Here is a 10597-nt window from a genome sequence, read left to right as displayed (position 1 = left end):
TTCTCCCTCTTCTTCATTATTTTCTTTCATCCTCTTCGCAGAACTCATAAATATCCAAAACCCCCTACGGCGTTTTGATGCATTAAACTATTCATTCGTTCCCAGTGTTTATCATTGAATGCCGTGCTGCCTATCTTGTTAACCCTGAGTTTAGAGGAATCCCAAGGCCGCTGTCTCTGTTCTCGTACCATTTTCGTCTTGGATATGCCCCCCATTGTTAATCATTAATGTATCTTCTTCTTTACTTAAATCCCATCAAGTGAAAAGCTTCAAGCTTGGATGAAGATTGACGATTGATTCGTTCCCTTGTTAATGGCAGCTTGTGATTTGGTGGGCGGGAATGGGAGCAACAGAAGGAGCAACGAGAACGAAGAAAACCCGGTGAGAAGCAGCGCCATGAGGAAGAGATTGGGTTCTGAGATTTCCGATTACCACTACCGGTTTCCTCGCCGGACTCATCTTGTTCCCGATACCAGCATGGCTTGTTCTTTCATGGCGGCGAATAACCCTAATCCACTCTTCAACTACTCCACTATGAATATGGATAATAATAATAATACTTGTGTTATCGGTTCTCCGTGTTTCTCCGCCTTGACGTCAGCCGGACCACCTGCTTTTTATCTACAACAGCCTCGAGTTTCTCTGGTGTTGGCACCGTGACCTCCACTAATCCTCAGCCCCCCGCCGTGTGTGGGTTCTCGGGTCTGCCTTTGTTTCCACCAACGGATAGGAATCGAAACGGAAACGAAAACGCTTCCATCACCGCCGTTTCCGGTAATAATACCGTTCCTGTTTCTTTAGTTCCCATCTCGAATTCCATGGATGACAATTCGGCCACGGCGTGGATTGACGGCGTTATACGGGACCTTATCCACAGTTCAGCTAATGTTTCCATTCCTCAGCTCATCCATAACGTCCGGGAGATTATTTACCCTTGCGATCCGAACCTCGCTGCTCTACTCGAATACCGGCTCCGTTCTTTAATGGATCCACTTGATCGGAGGAGAGAGGCTCCGCCATTGCATCTGCCGGAAGTGGCGTTGCCGAGGCACCATGGTCAGCAACAAGCCTCGTCTGGACTCACGCTTAACTTGGACTCCGCCGTAGATAATTACTCCACCGATTCCGGTGCCATGAATCAATATTTGAGCTGGGGGATAACACCACTTCCGATCTCTTCTAACAATCAGATTGGCAGTAGCTTTTCGGCGGCCACGACGACCCCGCAGATTCCTTCGTTCAATCAGCACCACCGGTCTGAGGAGCAGCCGTTGGTACAAGAAAATGCTCCTCCAGTCGAGAAGACAACGGCTTCAACGGCGGTGGCGACGGTGACTAATACTACGCCGACGTGCACCGTCCAAACGGTCCAAGCATGCAGTGGTAGAGACAGGAAAGAGGAGCTCCGGCAACAGAAGAGAGACGAAGAAGGGTTGCACCTCTTGACGTTGTTACTCCAATGCGCGGAGGCGGTGTCGGCAAATAACTTCGACGACGCTAATAGGATGCTGTTAGAGCTCTCGCAACTGTCGTCGCCGTTTGGGACATCGGCTCAGCGTGTGGCGGCGTATTTCTCGGAAGCTATATCGGCGAGGCTGGTGAGTTCGTGCTTGGGAATATGCGGAAGTCCGCCGTCGATTCCGCCGAGCCATAATCAGAAGCTGGTCTCGGCTTTTCAGGTGTTCAATGGGATAAGTCCATTCGTAAAGTTCTCTCATTTCACAGCAAATCAAGCCATACAAGAAGCTTTTGAAAGGGAGGAGAGAGTGCACATTATAGATCTTGACATAATGCAAGGCTTGCAATGGCCTGGACTGTTTCACATTCTCGCTTCGAGACCCGGCGGGCCACCGCACGTCCGCCTCTCGGGGCTCGGAACCTCCTTAGAGGCCCTCGAAGCCACCGGGAAACGTTTATCCGATTTCGCGGACAAACTGGGAATACCCTTCGAATTCTGCCCGGTGGCCGATAAAGTTGGTAACTTGGAACCAGAGAGGCTTAACGTAAACAAGACTGAGGCAGTGGCAGTTCATTGGTTGCAGCACTCGCTTTACGACATCACCGGCTCCGATACTAATATGCTGTGGCTGCTTCAAAGGTGACTAACTACGTCCTTATTTGCTTTGTTACTGTTCAATTACTGTTGATTTGAAGATGATTAGTGCATAATTATTGAGATTAATCATCATTATCTAACATGAATTAGGCCAAAGAATATGCATTCACACACTCATGTCGTCTTTTGTTATCACCAACATAAATAGAAGCTGTTTTGTTTGCATGTATTCATTCGTTGTCTGGAAACTCAACTGGCCTCACCATGCCACAAAATATCTGTGATTTTAAGTGGTGATTTGTATTTTATATAGTTGATTTAATCTGTGAGCTTTAAAATTTTAGAATAGTTTGATGCTAATCGAATTAGAACTCAAACAGTTTGTGTATGTATGTTTAGAGTTTATGATTCGAATTTTGTTACGATTCGGCTCGAGAAACCGACTCGAGAAACCGACTCGCGTAATTAAAAAATAAAAAAATTACGAGAAAATAATCAATCTGAGATGAATGTGGAGACTCTCAGGCTGAAGTTTATCACTGATTCCACTGATGGTGCGAGGGATATAGACCTTTAGTATGATATAGTTTTATTCAACTAGAGCGGCTATATATATATATATATTGATCAGAGTTTTAGGGTTTAATATACTCTTACAAGGTTCTCTTGTAGTAATTTTATTATACTACATTGCATTCTTCCCTCGTACGTGGTTTTTCATGTAAATGTGTAAATCTGTATGTTTTCAGAGATGGATCGAGGAGGACGGTTGGGATAGTTGTTCCCCTGAAAATTTTAAATTATCATATATTTTAGATTCTTTTTTTTTATTTTCTATTAATAATTTATTTTCGTCTATTAGAATTTTACAAGTTTGTCCCTTTCAAAAATTTAGAAGTTCGTTTTCTAACATAAAATCTTGAATCCCTCTTATTTGTTTGATATTCATTATTTCGATTATGATAATATATATATGTTCGTAATGTAACATAGCATTTAATCAAGGAATATATATGACCTAACTCGTGCTGTGTGTTTGATGATGAATATAATGATAACAATGTGTGTGTTTGGGATTTAGATTGGCACCCAAAGTGGTGACCGTAGTAGAACAAGACTTGAGCCACGGCGGGTCATTCTTGGGAAGATTTGTGGAGGCCATACACTACTACTCCGCCCTGTTCGATTCCTTGGGAGCCAGCTACGGCGAGGAGAGCGAGGAGCGTCACGTGGTGGAGCAGCAGCTACTTTCCAAAGAGATCCGAAACGTGTTGGCACTAGGCGGCCCCTCGAGAACCAGTGAGGAGGTCAAGTTCCATAACTGGAGGGAGAAGCTTCAGCGGTCGGGGTTCAGGCCCATCTCTCTATCCGGCAACGCCGCCACGCAGGCCACTCTGCTCTTGGGAATGTTCCCGTCCGACGGTTACACCTGGTCGAGGACAACGGTGCCCTCAAACTCGGCTGGAAAGACCTTTGCTTGCTCACTGCCTCTGCTTGGAGACCCTTTCATGCGGCCACTGCCACAACTCTACACCGCTAGCTTATTTTCTATATGTTACCATCCTCTTAATTTGCCATGCCCTTTAGCCATATATATATATATTCATATTTGTATGTCTTTGACTTATTGAGGAAATGGTGGTTGTGCTTCAAGGTATCCCTACTCTGTTGTGCCATTGCCCGTTTACATTTTGTATTATTATGAGATTATCCATAGGGTTTTGTTTTCTCTTTTCTAAATGAATTTGAGGTCATTTTTGGTTTAGTTTAGTAGAAATTATCAATCTTTCAAGCTATTTGGTAGACGGTAACAAATGAAGCATCCCCTACGACATACTAATCATAAGCCGAAGTTAAAATTTCCACTTCATCAAAATGGCAATGTTTTTGAAACTCTATGCTTTTCATTTCCATTTTTTTGGTAGTCATCATAGTATTCTGAATAAACTCGAACCAAACCCGAAATCGAATTTTTTTATCATTCATCTAAATAAATATGATTCATAGGTTAGAAAATGGACACATGATATAAGGGTGAAAGTTTTATAAGGGCAGGGGAACATGTGCACACATTCTCTAAGTTCGAACAGCCTGTATTTTTCCCAATTATGGCACCCTTTTGACTATGATGTGCTTGACAAATTTCACTAGCCCCCTTACTGCTCTTTCAACCTTTCCATCTACAAACCAAAACACACATTTACAACATGATTCTATGTGTGGCAAAACGACAACCATGTTTTTGCCTAAATCCCAGAGCAGTCTCACCAATTTCTCACGTCTTCACATACAAATATCATTGTCGGCCGTCGACTGAGTATTAATTCGATTAATATTGTTATTACCAAACAATCTGAAAATAATTAATTCGAATACATTTAAATATATGTAATCGATCTCCTCCAAAAGTTGTGAAAACTTCCTATTTAGTTACTTCAAAATGTGGACAAGAATAGGTTTCACCATACATGGCTCGTTCAACATGCACAAATATCTCAATAATGATAAAAACCCCAATCCATATTCGTTTCCGAACACGGATAACTTACATACACAAGTATCTCTGAGTATGGTTTATGTTGCAATGTCGCTGCTTTCGAATCGAATTGCAATAACACTAATAAATAAAGGGAAGCAATGAGTAATGCATATCTGGGAAATCAGCCAAAAGATCATTTCCTCGACCAAAACAAAACAAAATTTAATGAAATGGTAAATCCAAAAAATTAGAAGGGCTTAATACCAACCACACTCACCTGCCAGCAACGCTTATGGATGCATGCAGGCATTTTCTGGATTGCGAAAGGCCATTGAAATTGAAAACTCTTGGAACAGATGAAAATCACGCCCTTCTCTGTGTATGGTTATTTGTCAGATGTTTATCACATTAATTCATAAAGCTAGAAGGAAGCAGATAATGAAGCTCTTTCTCTGTGTGCATTCTCTAACAGTCACTTCAATACCCCAAAATCCATCTTCCCCTACCAACTGTAGCCACCTCTAGGGAACTCCATCCTATGGTTTATTTACTGAAAAGTTTCGGAATACACACGCACACATATATACCCATCGAGGTCATTGTAGCTACATTTTTTGTTGCCGTCTAATACCCTTTCAAAGTTCTAGCTCTGTTGTCAAAATTCTCACCATTGGTTCCTTAAGCTCTCAAGTTTTCCAAGGATTCATAGTGTTAAACCCCACCACCGGCTCGTTATGGATTTACATTGCATTCTTTCAGAAAATGATTTTCGCAGTTTAGAAATTTCTTCCAGTACACCTTATACTTGCGAATTCCCAGCTCGAGCCAAGGTTTCATATTTCCATTATAGTGCAAAACTGCAGCTTTCTTGATGCCGTGGATACTAATCCCATAGTCGTGACCAAGGCCCGATACAATCCACTCACTGTCAAGAGCGTAGATTAGGTCCTGAAAAGTAAGCATGCTTGCAAGCACGGTTGATTCCTTCTTTGTGCTCAACTGTTGTCATCATAAGAACTGAAAGTCAAAACTGTGATTTTCCGTAGTTTAATTGTTGCATCTCTGCATCGTTCTATTCAAAGGAGGTGCCGTAGGAAAATATAAATACTTAAAATGGATTTAGGTTCGAGGTTGAATACAGAGTTGTGCAATACTAATGTTGTTTCTAAACAGTGTATTGCACATGTAATTGAACTGATAAGAGAGAGTATCAACGTAGGATCAACTTACCTTTTTCACCAACTTCCAGTAGGTTTCAGAAATGCCTAGCTCTCTCCACCTGACCGGATCAATTTCGTTCAATCCAGACATCCACGAGCATGATCTTTAGTTGAAACTGCTTTCGCCCAAATAATTCTTCAGCTGACCCAATCCCACAGAGCACATTTGGACAGCACCCATCACTTTCTGTCCCATGTTAAGGTTCCAGAGTGTTGACAAGTCTTGCTGGACGACAACATCATCATCCAAAACCATGACTTTTTCCAAGTTTTTGAATATTTCAGGAAGAAGGTAACGGGAATGAGAAAAAATTGATAAGTATTTTGTTCTATTATGCATTGCTGGTGCGTTACCACTGCTGTAAAAGGAAATTCGAAACTCCAGAGGTGAGTTCAGGTGAGGTAGAGTTGTTTTATCGGAGTAATCTTGAATAAGATGATCGATATTCAGCACCTGAACTACAGCATCCCTGAATGTATTCCTGAGGAACCAGTATTTCATTGCATAGTAATTCTGTCCATCAGTCAGCACGTGAAAAACTCGGTTCATACTGTTCTGAAATGTTGCAGGATAACCAGTCAGTCCCACCACTAGAGCTGTGGTAAAGAACAATGAAACGATATCAAAGAAAGACTACGACATACCTTTGCATGCGTAACACTTGAGTTCAGGGTTTCAAATCACGGTCGCGGTCGCGTTTTCGGTTATTTCGGATTTACCGTGATTGCGGCCATCGCGGGCGCTATTGCGGCCGTCGCGGGTAACTCGGACGGCGGCGAAACCGCTATATTGTGGCCGAAATCGCGGTCGCGGACCGTTTTTTAAAACCCTGCTTGAGTTTATTACTACTGATGATGCAATGACGTTACCGGAGAATATAACATAGTGTTGTAATGTGGGATCAGAGTATTTTTCTGTCAGCTCTTTATCAAATGAATCGTCTCTGAAATATTCTACAGTTAATCTCATTGACAGGCAGTGATGGCTCTTAGGCATATTCTGGACTGCAAGTCGGTAGAGGAAGGCACTCTGCTTCATGTGAAAATTAGCTTCATCCTCAGTTAGGTCAAATATTTGTCTCAATTTCTTGTCAACATTATTACAATCTGCAGTGACTGATTTGGCTTTGGCTATGGCAGCTTCCATCCTTACTGACTTCTCTATAATCCTGATACCAACCAGTAAAATAGACTTGGTACTGAAGCAAGAATTATGAACATTCTAGCTATTCAAAAGAACACAAGTTTTCCGCGACTGCTATTTACTCAACCAATCTGCCAAAAGGACAGACTAGGAGAGAGAGAGATGAGAGGGTTTTTTTCTTTTTTTCTCCGCGGGGGGGGGGGGGGGACTGCGGGACCTAAGCACATAATATTACTCACAATGGTGTTGAGGTCACTCTGTGAAATCTTTAAGATTGAGAATTAATGATAACGATTTCAGGTAAACTGCCCACCGTAAAAGCTAGATTCAGAACAAAATAAAAGCTAGACTCTGAAATATTGTTCATGGAATTTTATGAAGTCATGAATAATGCACTATAACTTACCCCGGAGGAAGATCAGCTTTTGTAGTACTTTCATTAAGGACATACTCTAGTTCTTGAATATTTTGTTTCAGTTCCTGAGACAACTTGTTCTGGGCTGGCATTTTTGCGACACTGGGAAAATATGCTCTGGCTACAAAAAGCTGGTCCTTCAATTTTTTCACTGTGGAATCTTTCATGTCTTCCCTATTTTCTTCATGCCAAGTGCAGTAGCTTCCATATTTCAACTCACATAATCCCACATTTTCATCAACACCACGTTTCATTCCTGTTTTAAAAATATCTATACTAATCTGTTAAAGAAAATCAAATTATTTAGAGATGTTACATGGCACTAAAAGAATTTACTAAAGCACATGCAAACTTTCAGCAATATGCGTACATTTCTATTGCCGGATGGCTGCAGCACAACTTGAGGCGGAATTGGAAAATCCTGTTGAATGTTAAAAGAAAAGGTTCAGACTGAAAATTAATAAAAGGGAATGGTTAATTATCCAAGGCACGGTTAAGAAGAGTTCAACCAGACCTTTCATCTGCCGACTTTTACGTGTGGCATTTGTACTGCTGGTTTCATTTCTTTCTTCACGTACAAAGTGTTTAAGAATATCCTAAAGTGAAAAGAAAGAGTTAAAAACATGCATACATATAACCATAGGCTGCTGCAGTATGGTAGTAAAGATCATGATCAAACTACACGCATAACAGGTACTTTTATAAGTCTAAACAGGAGTCACAAGGCACTAGGATAATGTGCACCTTAATAACATAACAGATAAAGGTTCAGCACTAATTATTAAGGTGCTTCACTGCTAACCGTTTAAACAGGTTAAGGTGTTTACATTAGATTGCAAATTAATGGATAAAATGAGATGCTACTACAAACATGTGTTCAGTAGTTAGAGACTAAAATCAAGGGATCAACTACTAAAATGATAGAGACTACAAAATGAGAGTGATTCCCTTCTCTTAGTGTTATTCATGGATTACAGAACACAATATAATAATCAGAGTTATGTCAACTCTAAAAACCAATGTAGAACACAAAAAACCTACAACACACACAAGGGAATGGTCACTTGATCACCATTTTATAATTCCGTTGCAAAAACTCAAGCCTCATCAACACCAATCATAAATGATATAGGGAAAGTGCAAGAAGAAAAGGAAATGAAAGACACAGCATATTTCAGAAACAATACATACATAAAGAAGAGCCATGGAAAAACCAACCTTCGGCGGGGTAGGTCCTAATTTTCTGACAAGGTTATCTACATGTCTTGTACGATCCCCCTATCAAAAAATTGAAAGCACTAATTATTACTACTAAATTAATTTTTTTTCAGAAGATAAAATTTGATCACCTCATTTTCTACTTTAACTTATATGTTTCTTTCTCTTTTGGATAAAATAATACATTTTCCATAGAATCAGGAAAACAAACTGCTTACCGAAGGTGGACTTTGTTGAAGAGGCACAAATCCTGTAGGCATAGGTAAAGCGCAAATGAAAATGATAAGCGATAAGCCAACGAGTAGAGCATACATGAGTACAATGAGAGATCTGCCTCGAATTACTAAAGAAAAAGACCGAGTGAAATCTAGATCTACAAATGCAACTCACGATTGCATACAATGACCTGATCGAAAACAGATCTGAAAGAATAAAAGATTTTATAAGAGGTACCTGGAGAGTGGAATCCATTGTGTAGGCCAAGCAATAATCCAAGGTGAACCAGCATTGATAAAATCACAAGGCAGAGAACGCCAATTGCCAGACCTCTCCATTGCCGCTTCGCGGGACCAACTCCGCCACCACCGCCACCTTTCATTTCCTTCCTTCCCTCGCCTATAATGCCGCGATGGTTATTTCTTTAATTTGGAAAATTGGACCACAATGAAGATATTATTTACGGCTTTCAGAGGAGAAGCACAGAGATGGCAATGGTTTTTCGTTTTTCTTAGTAAATTTTGTTGCCTCCGCTCTTTGACGACTAACGGAAACCACTATTATTGAGATTCCGGTATCTCTGGCGGCTTTTCTCTTGATTTCTGATTGAGATTAAGCCGGCGGTGGTGCGGCTGCTGAATCCTCCTCAGCGTCGTGTACACATCTCGTATTAGTTTAGAACCAAGTGTAATAATAGTCCCAAATATCCTTAAGAGAACGGAAATTTAATTCTCTTAACTAATTGTAATAATAGTCGCCAAATACTCTCATGTACACGTCTCGTATTAGTTTAGAAATGTTATAATATGATTTTTTTAATGGATCTAGTTAAGTTATTTGAGTTTTTGTTTAAATTTAATTATAAATATTTATAATATTATGATATTTAATTTTAATTTAAACGATTTTCTATAATAATATATAATACACATGTTTATTTATATTTTTTCATATGCGATATATGTATATCATACAGAGCCGATGAACTCGACTGAAACCTGAAAATCAATCAACTGATTATTAAAAAATTCAAATCAAGTCGATGAAATTACGACTCAATGTTAATTATAATTGAATCAAATAAGAGAGATCAAATTTTAAGCCGAATCAAATTTTGTTCACCCCTACATAAAAACATCTCTTTATTTAAGTAAAAATTTAAATTTTGATTTTTGGTATTGGCATAATGTAAACAAATACCCCTAAAGTTTAACACTATATGCATTTTTGCCCGTATTATTTTTTTTTGAGCATTTGTACCCACAACGTTTAAATATAAGTCAGAAGTCCCCCGTTGGATGGAAACCGTCAGTCAACTGACGGTCAACGAGTCCATCTGACTAAACATTCACAGGTGGACAACGATGATGACATGACATTTCCACGTCACTATTATATGCTGACGTGGAATTAACACGTGTCAATCTCCTACTGGTACAAACTTTAATTTTAAATTTTATTTTTAAACAAAAAAAATGCTAACATGTCAATTCCTCGTGAACATATAATAGTGACATGGAAACGTCATCACTGTCCACCTGTGAATGCATAGTCAGATGGACCTGTTGATTGTCAGTTGACTGACGGTTTCCATCCAACGGAGGGACTTCTGACTCATATTTAAACGTTATGGGTATAAATACTCCAAAAAAATACGCGTAAAAATGCATATAGTATGAAACGTTAGGGGTATTTGTTTGCGTTATGCCTTTGGTATTTAAACAATTCTTCATTTGATGGCGATATCATCATGCACCATTATCACCTTCTATATAACCAATGTTCTATTTCTTTACACCACTTTGAGAATGGAACTCGACAGTCATTCTCAAAGTGGTGTCTAAGCAAT

At 39.9% G+C, this 10597-nt stretch overlaps 2 pseudogenes; one reads left to right on the top strand and one right to left on the bottom strand.

Moving 5' to 3' along the window:
• LOC120206776 lies at window positions 1-3609 on the top strand (annotated as a pseudogene).
• A 1375-nt stretch (window positions 3610-4984) lies between these two features.
• LOC120206779 lies at window positions 4985-9390 on the bottom strand (annotated as a pseudogene).
• Window positions 9391-10597: the final 1207 nt, after the last annotated feature.

Source organism: Hibiscus syriacus, unplaced genomic scaffold, assembly GCF_006381635.1.
Source record: "Hibiscus syriacus cultivar Baekdansim isolate YM2019G1 unplaced genomic scaffold, ASM638163v2 tig00013960_pilon, whole genome shotgun sequence".
In the NCBI taxonomy this organism is placed as follows: domain Eukaryota; kingdom Viridiplantae; phylum Streptophyta; class Magnoliopsida; order Malvales; family Malvaceae; genus Hibiscus; species Hibiscus syriacus.
This window is presented reverse-complemented; position numbering and strand designations above follow the sequence as displayed.